General features: G+C 34.8%; 1 non-coding gene and 1 pseudogene across 1 annotated transcript; one reads left to right on the top strand and one right to left on the bottom strand.

The window, feature by feature from the left end:
• Nucleotides 1-21,598, bottom strand: part of LOC150059920 (TP53-regulated inhibitor of apoptosis 1-like) — a 178,435-nt pseudogene that overhangs the window by 141,653 nt on the left and 15,184 nt on the right.
• LOC150059921 (U1 spliceosomal RNA) lies at nucleotides 4,784-4,947 on the top strand. The gene has a single exon (XR_016536499.1). It is a non-coding gene; the product is annotated as a U1 spliceosomal RNA (small nuclear RNA).

Raw genomic sequence — 21,598 nt, 5'->3', positions numbered from 1 at the left:
TTGTTGCAAGGTGAGGAAACGCAGAAGCCACATTTTGAAAGGCCGAATTTTGGAGTCTTTATTAAAAGGCCAGCAACTGTATGGTAAACTCCTATCTCAAAGTCTAGCAGCCAGCAAATACAGTTAGGAAACTTAGCCATGAAGGCTGAAGAGGAAAGAATAAAAACAATACTTACAATCCAATTCCAGTGGAGAGCTGAAGTGGGACAGCACAGTGACCAGAGAAGAGCTAAGAGATAAGAATCAGAACATGAATGCTAGCTAAGACCTATGGCATGATTTTCTGGGGTATTAGCTAGTGCAGGCCTAAATAGAATCAGGTCAGGAGACAGGGTCACAGGAAACTTACAGTCTTAGGGGCTGGATTGAGAGGCTTAGTAACCTATCAGCCAAGTACCTGCCTAACATCCAAGGATGCAGGCATGTCCATTACCTTGAAGGTAGGAGCTTCAACTTCTCCTACCATGAAGACAAGATGCCAAACTCTATTATCTACCATGTGGCAAAGATGACCCTGTCCCGATGCAAGCTGTCTTTTTTAAAATTGTATTTTATTGTTGGGGTGATGTATAGCAGGGATACATTTACATTAGTCAGGTAGTGGGTGCATTACTTTTTGGACCTTGATACCCGCCTCCCAATCATCTTTTCCCCCTTCCCTTCCTTATTTCAAATAAACATATTTATACCAGGTACCCAAATCAGATACAGTAAAATGATATAAAACATAGAGGAGTGCAGGAGTTTGGCCTAGTGGTAGAGTGTTTGCCTAGCATGCACGAAGACCCAAGTTGAATTCCTCAGTACTACATATATAGAAAAAAGCTGGAAATGATGCTATGGATCAAGTGGTAGAGATCTAGCCTTGAAAAAACCCAAGGACAGAGCTCAGGCTCTGAGTTCAAGCCCCAGGATGGGCAAAAGAAATAAGGGGTGAAAGAGAAAAGAAATAACTTCACATAATACATTAAGAACAACAATCACAAAGATAAACCTCTTGTTTCCATATACTGGAGTTCATTTCACTTAGGTTTATCCTATATGGCCATATGTACATAGCTTTTGATCTACTGTGATCCTTTGCTAAGAAAATCCTAGTTATATCTAAGTTATTACAAATGGGAAAATTCATTGAGCCTATATTCCTTTGGGTCTGGCTTACTTCACTTAATATGATTTTTTTTCAAGCCTTCTATTTCCTTACCAGTGGAACAATGTCATTATTTCTGATGGCAATATATAATTCCATTGTGAATATATAAAACATCTTCTTGATCTATTCATCTACTGAGGGCGTCTGGTTTGGTTCCATATCTCTGCTATGGTATATAATGCTGCAACAAACATGGTTGTGCAAATAGCTTTATAATATGGCTTTGTTTATGGACATTTGGATAAATTCCCAGGACTGGGATAACTGGGTCATAGCAGAGATCTATGTTTAGTCTTTTTGGAACCATCATAATGCTTTTCAGAGTAGTTGAACGAGTTTAAACTCATAGTAGTGATCCCTTCTGGTTACATCCCTTCCAGCATTTTTTATTAGATTTCTGATAATGTCCACTCTAACTGGAGTTAGGTGGAATCTCAGAAATGTTTTGATTTGCACTTATATTATAGCCAGAGATGTCAAGCATTTCTTTATGTGTCTATAGGTCATTTTTATTTCCTCTTCAGAGAAGTATCTCATTTCTTCAGCTGTAGGTATATTTTAGATATGACGCCCTTGTCTGTTGTTTGGTTGGTGAAGATCTTCCATTCCATGGGCTTTCTATTTACCTCACTAGCTATGCATTTTGCCATACAGAAGCTCTGCAATTTAATGCAGTCCCATTTGTCCAACTTTGCTTAATTTGCTGTGTTTCTGGGCTTTTATTTAAAAAGTTTACACCAGTGCAAAGGAGTCTTGGTGTATCCTATTACTTCCTGTAAAGTTTTGAGGGTATCTGCTTTTACCTGAAGGTTTTTGATCCTGGAATTAATCCTGGTGCAGGGTGACATAGAAGGATCTGACTTTAGTTTTCTTCAGGTGCTTAACCAGTTCTGCCAGCACCACTTGTTAAAGAGGCCGTCTTCCATCCTGTATTCTTGGCTCCTTTACTGAAGATTAGGTGGCTATAGGTTTATGGGTTAATTTCTGGGTTCAGTTTTATTCTATTGGTCCTCAGGCCTGTTTTTGTGCCAGTATCATTCTGTTTTTATAGCTCTGTAATAGAGTCTGAGGTTTAATATTGATACTCCTGTAGTGGTGTTCTTTCTGCTAAGGATTTTTTGTTTGTTTTTTATTTATCTTTTTTGCAATATGGGATCTTTTATTTTTCCATATTAATTTTGAGATTGCTTTCCTTTATCATTAAAGAATGACATTGGGATATTGGTGAGTATTGCATTGAATTTGTAGATAGTCTTTGTAAGTATTGCAATTTTCACAGTGTTAATCCTCCCAATCCAGTAGCATAGGACGTCTTTCCACTTCTTTAATTCTGCTTTAATTTGTTTTTTACATTTTTAAAGTTTTCATCATAGAGGTCCTTCACTTCCTTGGTTTGATCTCACTTTTATTCACATAATTGAAAGCCCATATTTCCCCCATTGAAATGATGTATTTCTGGGATCATATGTTCTTAAATATGAAAAGAAAATAGCAGTTCAAGAGCAAAGTAGAACAAGTAGCATGGTAAATACTGCCATACAATATTTACATTAACATTCTCAGAATATAAACTGACCAAAGAAATGAGACACTCCTTAAAAATTAGTTAAAAAATACTTTAAATGAATATTTCACACAAAATAAATTGCAATGTACCATAGTGGAATAAAGATCAATTATATTAAAAATATAAAATTAAGTCATGTAAAAATACCATACTTTTCACAATAAAATGGGATTTACTGAGTCTATTTATTGTCTATTTATCCATTGATCTGCCTGAGTTAATAAGGTTGCAGATGAAAAGTTATCAGATGATATGGTTAATAGCTGTATAGTGCAAAAACAAAGAGAAATTTAGGTTTAAAATTGATCAGAAAAAATATATAGTATAATTGTACCACAATCTGAATGTAATATCCTATTTAAGGTAAAGGATGATCTCTTAAGGCCTAAGTAAGGGTCTTAAGGGTCCTTTGAAGAGGTGCTTTTGTCAAGGACAGGCAGTTGCAGAAATGGGATTAATGTCTTTGTAAATCGGGATCTTCAGAACTACCTCATCCTTTTTTCTTCTGGGGAAAGCTAAGAGTTGCCATCTACAAAGCTATACTCACTCACAAAATCTTCCAAAGCCTTGCTTCTGAGTTGACAGAACTGAGAGAAATAAACTTTTGTGGTAGCTATCTAATGGCTAATTGATGATATTTTATTGCAGGAAATTGGATTGATGAATACAAATTCTATAAAGAATAGGAAAAGCAACACGGTACGAGGATGGAATCTTAATCTGATTTCTAACAATATGAAATAGGAGATAAAAATTTCAACTAATTAAGGTCAAGTGTGGAAAGCTGTTCTGTGACAAGAGATTCAGACTGTAGAAACCAAGCCACAAAATAACTTGGGTTTACACCATGTGCATTTAGGCAATAAATACTTTAGAGATTTTTTTAGAGATAGGGTAAATTTCTATTGTTATTTTTATTTATTTCATTTTGTAACTATCTTTAAGTAGTTGCACAAAATAGATTCAACTCAACCTGTCAATTTATGAATACAATGCAACTTGATCAATGTTACCACTTTTATCATTCTTTCCTATTAATACGAAATCCAACCATTCCTTCATTTTTTTTCTAGTTCCATCATTTGTTTCACCTATATGAGTTGAATATATGATTTATCTGTAAATGTTAAATAATTTCCTTTGAAATGATAATGAAATATAGAAATAGAAATATATGAAGTATTTTGGGAAAGATATCATTAAATCTAAAATATAGTGTTAGATCTAATACATAGCAATCAATATTAGAAATGGAATTTTAAAAATATAATTTTCACTTACTTTGGTGACCTTGAGTTAGAAAGCTAATCTGAGGGCCAATTAATTTATAATTAAGTTCAATGTTGAGGCTCCAAGAGAATCTTTTTGAATGCTTTCTGAGTAGCATGAATTTCAAAATAAATATTTCTGTATTTATTTAATTATGAAAAGAAGAAGAAAGAAAAAATATACATCTTTTTAGGTAACAGAAAGTATGCTTTGTCTAACCATATGAAATGATCAGGAGTTGGCTCTGTGATTTCTTTCAGCATTCTAATGTCTTATCCTAATTTCTAATGAAGCCTATTGAACTGTACACCACGGATAATATAATGTTTAAAAATGAATCTGAACTTCAAGGGTTTTCTTCTTGATCTGAAGAAATTATAGATGCAAATTCATTATTCATTTCACCTCTGCCACTCTATTCTGAATGAAAGAGGCCATAACAACTGTGTTTTATCCTGTCAAATAAAATAAAATTGTCATTGGACATATTAATAAAAGTTGTATTTATTGATTTAATCTTCAGTTAAATGTTGTGGATGCCTGCATTTTTGTTTATCCCTTGGCTCTCAAGTCTGTCATATTTTACTGAGTAGATAATCAAAATTCAATGATATTATCATTAAAATAAACATAAAAGCATACCTATCCTCACAGATGCAATAAACAGTAATCAATATATAGATAATTATTTTTGAAATTTATTGCTAGGAATAATAGTTATTAACAGTAGTGAACAACAGCTATACATATTTTTAAATACAATCTACATTTTTTCATTAACAAATTACTCTTATATACTTACCTGGCAGGGGAGATACCATGATCACAAAGGTGGTTTTCCCAGGGCAAGGCTTATCCATTGCACTCCGGATGTACTCACCCCTGCAGTTTCCCCAAATGTGGGAAACTTGACTGCATAATTTGTGGTAGTGGGGGACTGCGTTCACTCTCTCCCCTGGTTAAAAAAATTATACTTATAAGTAAATGAAAATGCTGATTAGTGTAGTGTGGTGATCTATCTATCTATCTATCTATCTATCTATCTATCTATCTATCTATCTATCTATTTGTGTGGGGGGGGGCGGTTCATGGGGCTTGTACTAGGCCCCAAGCTCTTCAGCTGAAGGCTATTGCTCTACCCTTGAGCCAAGTCCCACTTTCCATTTTCTAGAGATTAACTGGAGATAAGAGTCTCAGGTCCTTTTGTGCCCCAGCTGGTTTTGAACCTTGATCCTCAGATCTCAGCCTCCTGAGTACTAGGATTACAGGTGTGAGCCACCATGCCCAATTAGAGGTATATTTTATAACTATGACACATCTAGTGACTTGCTTTTAAAATACCTACTAAATTTATTACCATTAAGTATATGTGCATACAAAATAATTCAATTTAGCATGTTAGTTTCTGGGTACAATGTGTCTTAATCAATGCCACCCCTTCCAGAGCTTTCCCTATCATGTAGCACAATCCCAACCGGTTCCTCAAATTTACTAGTTCTATCTTCACATATGTAAATTTAGTCTCATGAATGTACTTTCCCATCAGTTCCCTTTCCATTTGTCTCTATAAGAACCTCTTACTATAATTTATTTGCATATAAAAGTAGTGTTAACAAATATGATTCAAATATAAGAAAACACTATCAAATATTCTCAAAGGAAAGAAAGAAAAGCTGTGGGAAGACAAGGAGGGAGAAAACGATATTGAGTCCCTTAGCTGTTGAGTAAAATACTTGTATAAAACAAACTCCAAATTCTCTTTTACCTTATGCGTTTTAATACATTGTGCTATTTAATCTTCTATGTGGATCAATGCTCACATGTCCATTTTGAAGGTCTCTGCTGTACTAGATGCTCTCCAATTTAAAGGCATTCTTAGGTCATTAGTTTCATAAGTAACATTTTTTTCAGGTCACTAGGTTCTCAGAGTTCCTCTTTTATGATATATTTTACTTGGAATTTCTGTACATGGTCTCTTGATAGACTCCTCTGTAAAATAGCAGAAGAGAATAAAGGGCAAAATATGTAGTCAGTAACTTAAACAGCAAGGCTAGAATCTATTAAATTCTACTTTATTTGAGCAGATAGAGATCATAGGCCAATTTTCTGATTGGAAAGAGATATTTTTCCACAGATATACAGCAATGGTTGCATGTGAATGTTCAGGTTATGTACATATATCTTATATATACATATATGTTCAACATATATATATATAATATGTTCAGTACATATGTGTGTATTCAACTTTTGTCAGTAACACAGAGGAAAAAATGTTGAAGAGCAGAAAAGTTTTGGACCCATTTGCTGAAACTTGACATATATGAGAAGAAAAAATATATTATTCTAAGGTGTAACACTTGTTCATAAAGAGGAAATATAGAAAAGTTTCTGCTGTCTGTTTTGGATAAATCAAAATAAAGCAGTTAAATTCTTCAGAAAAAGCTGCATGTGCAAGTCGCAGTTTCCAATGGACATAAGGAAAGCACTCCTTGTCTATCATGTTCTTACCCGAAGGCTTTGTGGGCAACATCCATGATTCATCATGTGTGATTGAGAGAAAAAAAAGTCCATTTTGTGAATAAAGATTTTATCTGACACAGAATGAATATCCCAAACATAAAACCTCAATGCAATGTCCTGAGTCTCAATTTGATCCTTGTAAATTTCAACTGCAAGAGGACACAGTGACCATGCGGTCACTCTGATAAACAGCAATGTTTTCAGCCCATACTCATTACTAAAATATAACGTTCACTCATGAGATGATGAATAGTTACCAGTGTCTCCAGAGTCATTGTGTTAAGACAAATTTGTCAGTCTAGTAGATAAGTTTTTTTTATTGAGTTCAGTGAAATGAATGGTATAAAGAAGAATGTTATTTCCAGGATTCACCACGCATTAGACCAAAGGTAGCCTGGGGCTTATTTCCAATATTGTAAACCCCCAAGTGTAAAGCATCATGAACAATATTTGACATCATTGTTTATCTACAGTCTTTATGTGTGTGCCAAAATCTGAACATGAAGCCTCAAAATGTGCTTCTAATACCAATTCTCCGTGTTAAATATAAAACTTACCCAAATGATTTAATTTGACAGACTTACTTCAGCTTTTGTGGTAGAATAAGGAATTTATAGCATTTTATTTAACATTTTACAGGATTTAAAAAAGCCCCTCCACTGTTTGATTTCATATCTTGCAGGGCCAGTCATGTAAAGTTCTCTTGTTTGTTTTCCTTTTCCTGCCCTGTAGTTTGTCCAACTAGAAGCTGAGAGATTGATATCCATCTTCCCAAACAGGAGCCCAGAAAAGTCACCAGTATTATTTTCTGTAGTTTATCCACCATTACATAATCTAAATGAAAGAAAATAAAATGGTAGGAAATGGTGGGAAGTAAAGCAAAAAAGTAAAATCAACAACAACCAAAGTTTCATAAAGTGGAAACAAGAAAACAGAATAGAGCCAATATGCTCTATAGTATAGCCTGCAAAAAATAATGTATAAAAACTAGGCGAAATGATGTTGGATGTGGTCAGGTATTTTCCAATTTAATGTCTTTTGAAACAAAGGAACACATTTTTTATATGAAATAGATGACATTCAAAACATGTTATAGTCTCTCAAAGTATAAAAATTAGACTACAATTTCAAATAAGTTGTATAGTAAAATTAACAGTGGTATATTTATTAAGAATGTCATGTTCATAAGTTATAATAGTACTAAAATAATTCCAATACAAGACTAGTCTATTTTGATGTATTGCAATCTCATCATTTATGTGTACATTTTATTATGCCTTTTTATATTGAAGAGAGCTTTGACTTTTAAATTTCATGAAAAAAGACAAGGAATAAAACTAAATTATTATATCATGCTTCTTTTAACCCCCAAAGTTAGTATAAAGCCCCAAAGATTATTCCCATCTTATCTATAATTTTGATTCACGGTCACATTAATTTTCTTGAGTTTTCTCCAAAGAGGAAATTCAGATGAATGACTTTGAGTGGGCAAAGAGGGAACAGTTAAAAGTGATTACATGATTCAGGTCTCCAGTGCTTGGATTGAAAATGTGTGAGTGTCACAGGTCAATTGAATTGAGGAATATATACAAAGGTTCTGTTTTTAGACTTTCATTTTGCTAAATTTCACCCAACATATTCACCTTTGAGCAGGTAAAATTAGGGAATATTAGAAACTCAAAATTGGAGCCTGAGTTTTATGGCTAATTCTTCCCAAGTAATATATCATCCTAATTATATTTAGAGCAGTAGAATTTGTCAAGGCTAGAGTAATTTGAAAAGCCCTATGTTATTAAAATTATGTATGTTTCATCATTAATGTTTTTGTGGCATTACATGAGATTTGAATGAAAGTCCTCACTTGTCAGGATTTTTTTTTTTTCATCATGGTGCGTGAACTCTGGGCCTGGGCACTGTCCCAACTCTTCATCTGGAGAAATATAACAATTGAATGAAATGATAAATATCTGTTTTAAAATAAGATTCCATTTTTTTTCATGGGGCTTGAACTTTAGGCCTATTCTTGAGCTCTTCAGCTTAAGGCTAGAGCTCTATCAAGTTGAGCCACAGCACCATTTCTGGTTTTCTACTGATAATTGGAGTCTCACGAACTTTCATACCCAAGCTGGCTTTTAATCATGATCCCCAGATCTCAGCCTTTTGAGTAGCTAGGATTACAGACTTGAGCCACCAGCTCTGGACTAAAATTCCATTTTGTTTCATTTCTCCTTTATTTTTTGTCTTTGTTTTTGTTTTGTGTAGACAGGATCTGTCTATGTATCCCAGTTTGGCCTGGAGTTTAATGTGAGCCTAAAACTGACAGTTTTCTGGCCCCTGCCTCTATCTTCAGAATGGGATTTAGGATGTATTCTGTAACATCAGGCTCAAGAAGGTATTTTAAAAGATTAAATCAAAGCAATGTGCTTTTGTCATTGGCTTTTTGTTGTTGTTGTTTTTACAAAAAGCAAAAATAGAAAAGTTGGGATATTTTAAGAATGGTAAATATTTTAATTACTGTGGCATCACCCTAGGAAGTCCACTAGGCCCTGATTTCTGAAAAGTGGGAAACCATTCACTCAAGTGAGGTCAACTGGAATGATGTAGACAATTGGATAGTTTCTTTAGACAATTATGATTTTATGAAACAATTCCTTAAAAAGATATAGTTTTATAAATGTTAATGGACAACTGTGAAGCAATGCATTAGAGTGAAAAGGGATTGATTTTCAATTAGTCTACTTCAATAGCTATTTATATAAAACAGAAATCTCAAGTATAATGCATGAGAACACAAATTCAATGCCATTACTTTTAAGTAACCTTGGGTTACTTATTTTTGATGCATTATTATTATTGTTTTTATTATTGTTGTTTCTATTGTGCTGAGTATCAAAACAAAGGACTAAATACACAAACTTCATCTGCTCCTTAACTGAAATCATAGCTATAAGAGTTTATTTAATGATTTATTTACTTACTGACTGTCTGTGTGTGTGTGTGTGTGTGTGTGTGTGTGTGTGTGTGTGTGTGTGTGTGTGTGTGTATGCTGGTCCTTGAGCTTAAACTCTAGGCCTAGGTGCTGCTTTTGAGCCTCTCATTCAAGGCTAGCATACCAGGCTATGCTTATTTTTTCTTTCTTTCTTTCTTTCTTTCTTTCTTTCTTTCTTTCTTTCTTTCTTTCTTTCTTTCTTTCTTTCTTCCTTCCTTCCTTCCTTCCTTCCTTCCTTCCTTCTTTTTTTATTTTTTTGTGGGATTCTGGGCTTGAACTCAGCCTGGGCGCTGTCCCTGAGCTCTTCAACTCAAGGTTACTGCCCTATCCATGAGCCATCCCCCACTTCCTGTTTTCTACAGATTAAATGGAGATAAGAATCTCAGGTGCTTTTGTGCCAGGCTGCCTTTGAACCTTGATCCTAAAGATCTCAGTCTCCTGAGTAGCTAGGATTACAGGCTGATTATTCTTACCTTTTAAAATTAACACACACTTAATCACACTCCATCTTTCTCAGTTATATAGAAATTTATAATTATATCTATGATTAAAATCTCGAGTAAAAAGCCATTTTAAGTTGCATATTATTCTATTGTATTTATATATATAAGAAAGATTACTTCATCTTTCCTGTCAATTAAATGTATATTTTCCCTCATTTATTTCATCCGGCAGAATAATCTTTTAAATTTATAATATACTTTTTTAAGTAAATAGACTTGATAGACAGTTAAATACATTAATCAGCGTAAAATATTCACAGTTTTAAACTATGAGATTTCAAAAAGAATCATTATAGAGGTCTATTTCATAGTATCATCACATCACAAACACTGAAGCAGTAAGAAAACATGTATATTTGCTAGCATAAAGATTAATTGTCACCAAAGTGAAAGCCAAATAATACCAAATGTCTATTCAATATTGAAATTTAAGCTTGATTTATTTTAAGTTTATATTCCGATTTCCTAACCCAATCTTACTGGAAGTCTTACTGAAAAGAGTGGAGACAGTGACAATTGTATGCTTTTTGGTCTGTCTTCTCATAAATCACCATCCCAAACTAAATTTCAATGTCTCTGCACATTTGCCAAAGTGTTGTGTAACCACTTTCTTTTCAAGGAATATTACTAGAATGTTCAATTATCAGCTGTTAAATATCTGAACAATATCTTTTGTCTGGCCAGCTGCTAAAGTGTCCAGTTGCAGGGATCATTTCATTTCAAGTACACAGGCGAACTGCCAAGAGCATCACATCTCTGGGCTCTTCAGTGGGTCCTGAAACAATCCTTTCAGTGCCCAGCTGTTGTATTTATACTTAAATGGTTGCCAAACCAAAGGACACAAGGAAACAATGCCTTGTCTTTTTTGGGGGGACAGCTTTGATCATGTCCACTCTCTATCATCAATGTTATGTTGCTCTAAGTTATGGCCAACATCCTACAGATTCCAGAAAGCTTTTAGAAGTTATTTTGTATTCACTGTTGATGACAAATATCTGAACCAACCCACCTGCTTAGCTTGTTTTACTAATATGATACTAGTTATGAGTAATAATTACTTGTTATTATAAAGTTGGAAACATTTTAGATAAAATGAAAAGTATATATATGTGTGTGTGTGTGTGTGTGTGTGTGTGTGTGTGTGTGTGTGTGTGTGTTTCATTGTATACTTTTAAGGTCCTTTGCTTTTGTAAAGCGCAATTGTGTTACCATTTTTTATTATTAACAATTGCATAATTATTTGATCCCAAATACTCCTTGAAATATTCTTATAAATTAAAAATGTTTTGGGGATGGCCAGGAGTTTGGCCTAGTGGTTAAAGTGCTTGCCTAGCATGCACGAAGGCCAGGGTTCGATTCCTTGTTACCACATACATAGAAAAAAGCGGGAAGTGGTGCTGAGGCTCAAGTGGTAGAGCTCTAACCTTGAGAAAGTCCAAGAACAGTACTCAGGCCCTGAGCTCAAGCCCAGTACTGGCAAAACAAAAAAAAAATGTTTTGGGGATATAAAAGTATTTAAGTTTTGGACAAGAGAGAAAGAAATTAATTATCTGTTTTCTTAACAATATTACAATCATTTTCTTTTCTTTTTTTCCTTCTTTTTTCAGGGGGCTGAGGTCAGAGGGCTTGAAATCTGGGCCTGGACTGTTGTCCCTGAGCTCTTCAGCTCAAGGCTACCATCCTACCTTTGAACAACAGCCCCACTTCTCATTTTCTAGTGGTTAATTGGAATAAAATCTCATGTTCTTTAGTGCCTGTGCTTGCTTTGAACCATGAATCTCAGATCTCAGCCTCCTGAGTAGCTATGATTACAATCGTGAGCCACAGGGACCAGCTTTGTTATTATTGTTCTTTTTTTATTTATTGTGAAGGTGATGAACAGGGGAGGGAGGGTTCAGTTACAAAATCAAGGTAACCAACATATCTCTTTTTAAACATTGTTACTTCTTCCCTCATTTTCTCCTCACTCCTCCTCTTTCCTCTCCCACAAAGTTGTAAAGTTGATTTCTACCATAGTGTCTAGTTTATCCTTTATTTGGTTTGTTTTGTGCTGGTTCCTGAGCTTGAACTCTGAACCTTGAACTTTTTTTTCTGATATTTTCTCCTAATAGGTGGTAATCTGACATTTCAACCACACCTTCAGTGAAGCATTTTTCTGATTAATTGAAAAGAGGAGCCTCTTCATCTTTCCTGTCCCAACTATTTTGACCCATGATCTTCAGATCTCAGTTTTCTGAGTGTCTGGTATTACAGGTCTGAGACATGTGTGCCTGGCTAAAATAACCATTTATTAATTGTGGTACATTATTCCTGGCTCACTGTATTTATGCTCTCTCTATATAACACCATGCTTAATATTTTTATGAAAGAAAATAATTATTTTCCCTTCTTTTGGCAGGATAATATCATGCTTTGTAAAAATGAACATTTTTGGGACTGGCGTGTGACCTAGTGGTAGAGTGCTTTCCTAGCATGCACAAAGCCCTGAGTTTGATTCCTTGGTACCACCTATTCAGAAAAAGCCAGAAATAGTGCTGTGACTCAAGTGATAGAGTGATACCTTCTAGAGAGCTCAAAAACAATGCCCAGGCTCTGAGTTCAAGCCCCAGGATTGGCAAAAAAAAATGAACATTTAATATGAATGGTAATATGGCTGTGGGGCTCAGAGTTTGTGGTGAGAATGAGCAAGGCCCTGGATAAAAATATATGATAGTTGTGGCTGTTAGGTGCAAAATATTAAAATGATTGGTTGGAATAACAATATTTACACTTTTCTAAGGCATACTTAATCCATATAATGTAAATGCATGGCCCTATAAACTGGGCTACATATATAAGTGAAATACATATTTTTACATATGAATAGGAAGGTTTTCATTTTTCATACAAGTAGAATTATACTGTAAAATTATTTTATGTACAAATTGAAGGCATTATCAGTAGGAGAATAAATCTGAAAAGCTTTTTTTTTGCTAGTTGTGGGGCTTGAACTCAGGGCCTGAGCACTGTCCTTGGGCTTTACTCAAGGCTAGCACTCTACCACTTGAGCCACAGCACCACTTCCAGCTTTTTCTATGTATGTGGTATGAACCCAGGTCTTCGTGCATGCTAGGCAAGCACTCTTAACCACTACGCCAAACTCCCAGCCCCCTGAAAAGCTTTTATATTTATGTGATTCAAGATGAATAAAAACAAGCGAATTTAATATAAAGTGGATTTTAAATAATTTAAAGAAAACATTTTTATAATGGTTTCACAAAACTTTATATATATATATATATATATATATATATATATATACACTTTTTTTTTTTTGGGTTGGTTGTAGGGCTTGAACTCTGGGCCTAGGGGCTGTTCCAGTTGAAGGTTAGTGCTCTATCACTTTGCACCATAGCAGCACTTCTGGTTTTCTGATAGTAAATTGGTGATAAGCATTCTTTGGGTTTTTGTGAACAGGATGACTTGAACCATGATCCTCACTTCTCAGCCTCCTGAGTAACTAGTATTGCAGGCATGAGCCACTGGCACTGGTAAAGCATATTTTCTTAAACAAAATGTAGAAGGTGAGATAAAATAGCCAGAATCAATAAAGGTAATGCAACCTCAGAAAATTAAAAATGAAAATTATTATTTTCAAGCATACTTTCAATCATAAAGTAAATATACTAATAGAAAAGTTATGAAGCAAATATATGTACTTGTTATTGTGTGAAAATGAATTGTCCTGTTATTCTGGGAGCACAATTCAAAAGTATTCAATTCAATTTGAAAGGCATATGTGTCCAGAACTAACACTGGAAATTTTATCCCAAAGTCTTTGTATTGTCATTCTTTCTATTTAAGATTTTCCAAAATGGCGAGTTGGAAAAAGGTGTTATTTATAAGTGAATGAGCTTAATGAAATTTATTTGCCACTTTTGTGCAATGGCATTAACTCATGTAATTATTACTTATAATCACTTTGCATGTTTATTGATTTTTTCAATTTTTTTCTGTACTTTAAATACCTCCTAGTATTTAAGACATACTAAGGGGGCAGTATCTGAATTCATTTGTACAAATGTTACAGTAACTGAAATATTCAACATCTCTACTTTTATTTTACTAGATCATAAAACAGAACAAGTTAACAATAATATAATCTCAAAGAAAAGTAAAGAAGGTTAACAGAACCATATTTGTAAGATACATAGAAGATTTTGTATTATTAGAAAATATTATTACAAAAATGAAGTACAAATGAAAAGATTTAAATCAGATATCCCTCTTAGAATACACAAGAAAAATGATAGCATTTTCCTTACCAACTACGTATATGTATATTTCATTCTAATATATATATATATATATTTGTTTTAACTTCACCTTTGTTGTTTATTTTGGGTTGTTTATCTTTTTGTTGTTGTTGTTGTTGTTGCCACTCCTGGAGCTTGAATTAAGGCCCTGAACACTGTTCTTGGGCTTGCTCAATGCTAAATCTCTACTACTTGAGCCACAGCAACACTACTGGCTTTTTCTATGTACGTAGTACCTAGGAATCAAACCCTGGTCTTCCTACAGGCTATATGCAAGCACTCTACCACTAGGCCAAACACCTGTCCCCTTTTAAGAGCTTTTATTTATTTCCTTTTGGTGAAGATATTTGACATATTTTGGGTTGACTTATAGACCGTGGAAATAATGGTGAGAAGTAAAAGTCTCTAGAGATATGAATACATTACTTGTTTCTCTTGATATTATTCTCCTAGCCTGACTATCAAGCACTGAGTTGGGCCCTGTTAGTGGCAAAGCTGGGGGAAATAGAAGTCACTTTATTTTAAGCTACTGAAAACTCTAATAGTGTTGGACTACTAGTGCGTTAACTCATCCCTAGCACAAATCCTCAGTCTACTACATAAGAAGAAGCTAGTGTGGATTCATGTAAAATCAAAATGATAAATCCAAGTTATGCTTTTGTATATTTCAGTGCCTCTTGGGAAATTTCCTCTGTGCACAAAAGAGCATTTCTAAGAAGTTACAAACCAAGGAAGGTTTTTAATAAAAGATATGAGTTTTATAGTCAGCAGAAGTTGAACAGTAAGTAATTTTGTTTTTAATATATGGAAGATAAATGTTCCATGCTGGCATGGTAATAATATAAATAGTTGCAGTAATGGATCTAACATTTATGGAGACATCTCACAGACAGTTCGTGCAATATTTTTTTTCTGTCTTTTCTCACATTTCCCACACAACTCTATGAGGCAGAGCCACTCAGCAGGCTCATTCACAACCTATAAATATGTGCGTATGTGATGACTGTAGGGAACCAGTAAGCTGAAGATTTGAGATTTCGAAGGAGAGAATTTAACTCTAGCTTTTGTTCTCTGACATATTGATCTTTGCATATAATTTGAAAGTCACAAATTAATACAGGGAAATAATCTTGAGGATATCTTCAATGTGTTTTAGCTAGATGGAGATTTGAAGCTAGCTTGAGCAGAAAAGTCTTCATAAAATCTCCCCAATTAACCAGTTATGTGTTAAATGGGATTCATGGTTCAAGAGGCACAGCATAAAAGATAAGGGAAAGCACAGGCCTTAAGTTCAAGTCTTAGTACTGGCACAAACATACAACATACAAATAAAATTATTTGTTCCTATTTCTTATCAAACCACTATATTTTTTTCACTAAAGAAATGAGTACTACTAGAAGGGTAGCAATGTTTATGAAGCAATCTACCTTCTATCTGTTGAATATAATGTAACCCTTCTATTAAGTACAATAAAATATATTAAAAAAGAAATGAGTACTACTAGAAAAAAAATAAACTATGCAGGATAATGTATGGAATATTTAAGAAAACCTTTCTCAGGAGATTTAGCCTCCAGTATATAAACCAATTATTTTTATGTAATACAATACAGAGTTTCTTCACAAAATATAATATGGTCCAGAACTTCCTCTGTTTGATTTCTATATATAGGAAAATAAATTCATTCATTGAAGAGTTGTAGGTATTTCTTTATTTGATGCAGCATTACTTACCATAGTGGAGAAAGTGAAAATAAGGATTAATTGATTGATGAATGAATAAAACAAAAGTTTGTGGTGTCTATTCAAAACAGAATACCTTTCAGCAGAAAAAAGGAGTGGAATCTCATGATTTACAGTTATATATATATATATATGTATACATATATGAAGTATATATATATAATTTTTTTTTGCCAGTCTTGGGCTTGGGCTCAGGGCCTGAGCACTACCCTTGGACTTTCTCAAGGCTAGAGCTCTACCACTTGAGCCTCAGCACTACTTCCAGCTTTTTTCTATGTATGTGGTACCGATGAATCGAACCTGGGTCTTCGTGCATGCTAGGCAAGCACTCTACCACTAGGCCAAACTCCCGGCCCCGATATATATATTATGAAGTATTACCTCTCTCCCCATATTTCATGTATCGAAGACTAGATTCCCAGTCAGTGGTGTTATGAGATGGAGTTTAGTTGGGGGAAGTCAGAACTTAATGTCTTGTAATTTGGACACTAGTATGTACCAAGCTCTCTCTCTCTCCCTCCCCCCTTTCTCTTCTCTCTCCCCATCTCTCTCCATCCTTCTCTCCCTCTCTCCCTCACGCCTTTTCTCCCTTTAGCCCTGCATCTCTACTTCTCTCTTTTCTGGAGCTGCTGTAAGATCCTGGCTGCTGTAATATGAACTGTTCTGTAAAACCATACTTCCCACCAAAGGATTAATGAAAATTTCTCAAACCTTGAGCCAAAATAAATCCTTTTTCTCTTAAATTATTTAAGTAAGATTTCATCAGAATGATAAAAGTTTCCCATTAAAGTTAGGACCAGGCTTGGCTGTGGTGGCTCACACCTGTAAATTTAGCTACTCAGGAGGCTGAGATCTGAGGACTGCAGTTCAAAGCCTTTTCCAGCAGGAAATTTAATTAGATTTTTATCTCCAATTAACTACCAGAAAAGGAGAAGTAGCGCTGTGGCTCAAAGTGGTAGAGCACTAACCTTGAGCTGAAGAGCTTAAAGACAGTGCCCTGGCCCACAGCCCAAGCCCCACAACCAACTAAAAAACAAAAACAAATAAACAACAACAACAACAACAAAAAACAACAATGAAAATTAGGACCAGAGAAATGGGAATGTAGCTGTGATGGAACCTAAACCCTGTCATGTGGCTCTTAAGCCTTTGAAACCTGTTCATGAAAGGGATTTTAAATTTGGAGCAGCAGGAGACGTACACTTTTGAATCCTCTAAGCACAGCTTACTGGATGGTTCTGGTGGTAATTTAGCAGCTCAGAATTCTTACAGGAAATGGGATAGCAAAAATTGTATTCATGAGTTCTCACTTGGATAATAAGGACTCGCTTGGCAAATTGACCAGAGATCATCATAGTAAATTCTGGAAAACAATTTACCTGCATTTTATTGTTTCCCTGAGACTTTGAAGAAATCAAATTTAAAGGTGAAAGAGGAATAAGCATGACAAAGGAATTTCAAGGCCTCCACCATCTAATATGTCCTTTTATAGACAAGTTTGTAGTGAAAACTAATAATAAAAACCCCAGCAGAATCTTGAGAATAACCTATAAGTGTGCCAGAAAACATATTGGTAACAAGGAGTGACTTGCTTTTAGGGATTAGTGCTATTGAAAATAAGTCATATACTTGATGCTAAAGCAATAAGAACGATGCCCTGAAGACATGTGATTGGTCAGATCCTACCTACGAGAAGGGTTTGAAGATCTTAATTAATTCAGAAAGTCTTTACCTTAAGAAGAGTGTTGTGGGGCTGCCGCTGACATGTCCACTTGAAAAAGTATTTGCCATGTTCAGTCACCCAGGCACTTGAAGATAGACTCCATTCTGGTCCTTGGGGATCAAACTATTCCTCCCACTAGTGGAAAAGCTTCACGGTATCCATGTAATGCAACATGTATATGCTTGCAGAGTGCAATAACTGCAAGGTCAACTCTTTAGAGGAGATTCAAAAGGAGAGAACGAAAGGTCACCCATTGTGGGGAGTAAAGACACACAGTGTGTGCTATGTTCATTTTCTCTGCAGGCTTCTGAGAGACTGATGTGGAAATGAAGTCAAAGATGCAGTAGAAACCAGAGGAAGTTGAAGAGAGCAGGAACATGGGAAGTATTGCAGAAAAAGCTGGAGACAGTGAGCAGAAGTAACTCCAGAGGGAGGAATGCTGGAGCTTAAGCAAGTAAGCCTTTTGGGGCAGAGATGGTTAACTGGGATCCAGATCTCACTACCAAGTTCTTGGATTTCTACACATCAAATGTAAGTATCTTCTAATGACATCATATAGCTTTAGTTTTCCATATTTAATTGGCTTCATTTGACACCATTTGTAAAAAATCACTGTTTACTTTTCCATGAGTTACAAAATTTCATTAGATTTTTCCCATAAAATAAAAGTACAGTTAAAAATACTAATCTTTTAAATTATACTAATTACTAAAATAACTCCATTGTACTTCACTAGACTAAAACAGGCATAGAGTTCAATTTACAAGACAGTAGTCTCATATTATTAATCTTAAGAATTTTTGGATTATTTTTCCTAAGTTATGCAGATTCGTTTTCATTTCCTTTTCTTTGTTTCTTTCCTTTGATTTCATTTTCGTTGATGGTTCAATGAATGCCATTCCAAGTGGGCCTTAAACTTCCTGCTCTAGCTCCTGAATGCTAGAAATACAGATATGTAATGTGCACCACTGTACCAGTTATTTGTTTCTACTGAGAGATTTTTTTGTGTGTGTGCCAGACCTGACGCTTGAACTCAGGGCCTGAGCACAGTCCTTGTGCTTTCTCTCCCATTGGAGCCACAGAACCACTTCTGGCTTTTTCTGTATATGTGATACCAAGGAATTCAAATCGGTTCTTCATGCATGCTAAGCAAGCACTTTACTACTAGGCCAAACTCCCAGACCAGATTTACACATTATTGTATGACATTCGTACACGTATACTGTAATGATGAGGCTGATTTTGTAATATTCTTTCTTGAATCTTTAATACACTATGGAGAGAAAACTGTTACACAAATATATTTACAATTCATTTTAATAGAATATCTTTTTTACATCTTTAAATATCATTAGCTGATATGGAATTCTATTTGAGATAAACATATACTTTCTGAAGATTTTACAAGATGAGGAATGTATTCTATGTCACATGCACACACACATATACATACTATATGATGCCAGTGGTATATATTAACTCTTTCATTGATGATTTATGTGCTTTCTTTCAAAACCTTAAGAGATTGTTTTTCTTTCTGCTTCAAAATTTTATTAAAATTAACATATGTGTGTGCACACATTTGTGCATGTGTGTGCGTGTGTGTGTGTGTGTATGTGTGTATGTGTGCGTGTTCATTCGCCTTGTTTGGAAAAAGAGATCTAATGATAATCATGTTTGTCTGCTCAGCTGTTTTCCATACTTCTTTGATGTCATGATATTTTTTTGGCAAAAAAAATCCTCATGTTCTACACTCTTCAGTCCACCTGTCTGCATGAAGCTAGTCCCACATGTTTGAAAGTGGGTGTAAGATACTGGATCAGGGACTGCTTTATGAATGATATTATTGTCTTAGATCTTAGTAAAAGTGGATTGTTGACAACTCTGAGACTTTTGCTGAAAATGAGAACCTGGAAGCTCTTTTTTTAATTTTGTTAAGCATGAAAGTTATGAAACAAATGTAAACTCCTCCTTACATAGCATGAGCTTACTACATTGGAGACAGCCCACCTTAGAATTCTGCTTAGAATGCCGCTCATATAAGAAAAAGGAAAATAAAATACAGAACCCAAGAAATGAGAGAGATAAATAGAAGAGAAAATAATAGTGAGAAATAAGTAGAAAGGAAAATAATAGTGACATGAAATGACCTTCTTGATATATTACACTTGATGTTATCATTGCAGTTTGTAATGTTTGTTGTTTTTTTTTTGTTTGTTTGTTTTTGTTTTTGCCAGTCCTGGGCTTGAGCTCAGGGCCTGAGCACTGTCCTTGGACTTTCTCAAGGCTAGAGCTCTACCACTTGAGCCTCAGCACCACTTCCGGCTTTTTTCTATGTATATGGTACCAAGGAATCGAACCCGGGTCTTTGTGCATGCTAGGCAAGCACTTTAACTACTAGGGCAAACTCCGGCCCTGAAATGCTTTTTAAGTGTGAGAACCCAATATTGTTTTCTTTAATTGACTCCTTTGAGTAAAATGCTCTGTCTCAAGGAAATCATTCTCAAGTTGTTGAGATACTATCCTATAGTATCAGGATACATAGAAAATGTTGGCATTTTGATTTCTATTTTAACTTTTCTGCTTCTTTCCCCAAGCATTTATCTTTCTTTTCTGTATTGTAAACAAACAAAAAAAAACTGTAACTTCATTTGTGTGTTTTACTCAGTATATATTTTGGTTTTGACTCCTTTCTTTGTATGTACTTACTTTCATTTTGTTTGTTTCTTCAACTATTTGTAACTACTTGACTTCCACTTTTCTCTATGTCTAAGAAATGAAGTTATTCTTAGAAGCAGAGTTTGTTTATCTATTTCCTGACAAAGCAAATCAACTATCCTATTACATAAAGGAATCAGGGAGGCATGATATCCACTTTACAAATACAAAATTAAGTATATCCTGTATACTAAGGAATCTATGTTTTATTACTGTCTGTTGTGTCTGAACTAGTTCTTGAACTCAAGGTTTTGGTGATTTCATTCAACTTGTTTGCTCATAGCTAGAAGTCTACCTCTGGAATCAATTCCTTGTTTGGGCATTTTGTTGGTTAATGGGTGATGAAGACATAGGTGCTCTTTTTTCTGGGCTGGATTCTGTACTTTTATTGTGTAATCTCAGCCTCCTGAGTGGCTAGAATTACAGTGTGAGCCACTAGAATCCACCTCACAACCCTGTTTGTGTATACACTTTTTGTGTACCTTGATAAAGAAATGGGTTTTGACTCATCTTCTCAATCATGACTGCTCCAAGTACAATTTTGTTCAAATTAGCAATGCCAGTATGGATATGAGACTGTTAATGAGCATTCACCAGTGAGTATAGAAAAAAAATCTTTGGATCCTTCTGCCAAATTTCTAGTAAAAGAAATAACACAAATAGTCGCTGACTTGCAATGGGTTTGTCTTGAGAATGTTTGGAACATTAATAATGTTACAAAAGTAATGCATTTTTAGTACAAATTGCACTTTGGAGTTTTTATTTTGACGATGTCTTAGCTAATGACAATTGATGTGTCATTCCTATGGTCTCTCGGCAGTATTCATGAGCCACCAGTAATTTATCAACAGCACAGTCTCCATGCATACATTCAATGCTCTGAAGCATAGTGTCTGGCTAATTTGTGCTTAAAGATTAGATGCATTAAATATATTTTTTTTATTAAATGACATTTTTAGCATCCACAGCAAATAGAGAAGCATCTTTATTTTATTTGTCTTAATATTCATGTGCCTGCTGGTGTTTGAATTGGAGACAGTAAAGCATACTGCTTCAGAAGATGGGGTCCAAATCAAGAACCAACCCATAATACTCCTAGAATTCATACCATGTAA

The sequence above is a fragment of the Megascapheus bottae genome, chromosome 8 (genome assembly GCF_031878675.1).
Source record: "Megascapheus bottae isolate mThoBot1 chromosome 8, mThoBot2.hap1, whole genome shotgun sequence".
Lineage (NCBI taxonomy): Eukaryota > Metazoa > Chordata > Mammalia > Rodentia > Geomyidae > Megascapheus > Megascapheus bottae.
Note: the sequence above shows the minus strand (reverse complement) of the source record. Positions and strands in the feature narration are given on the sequence as shown.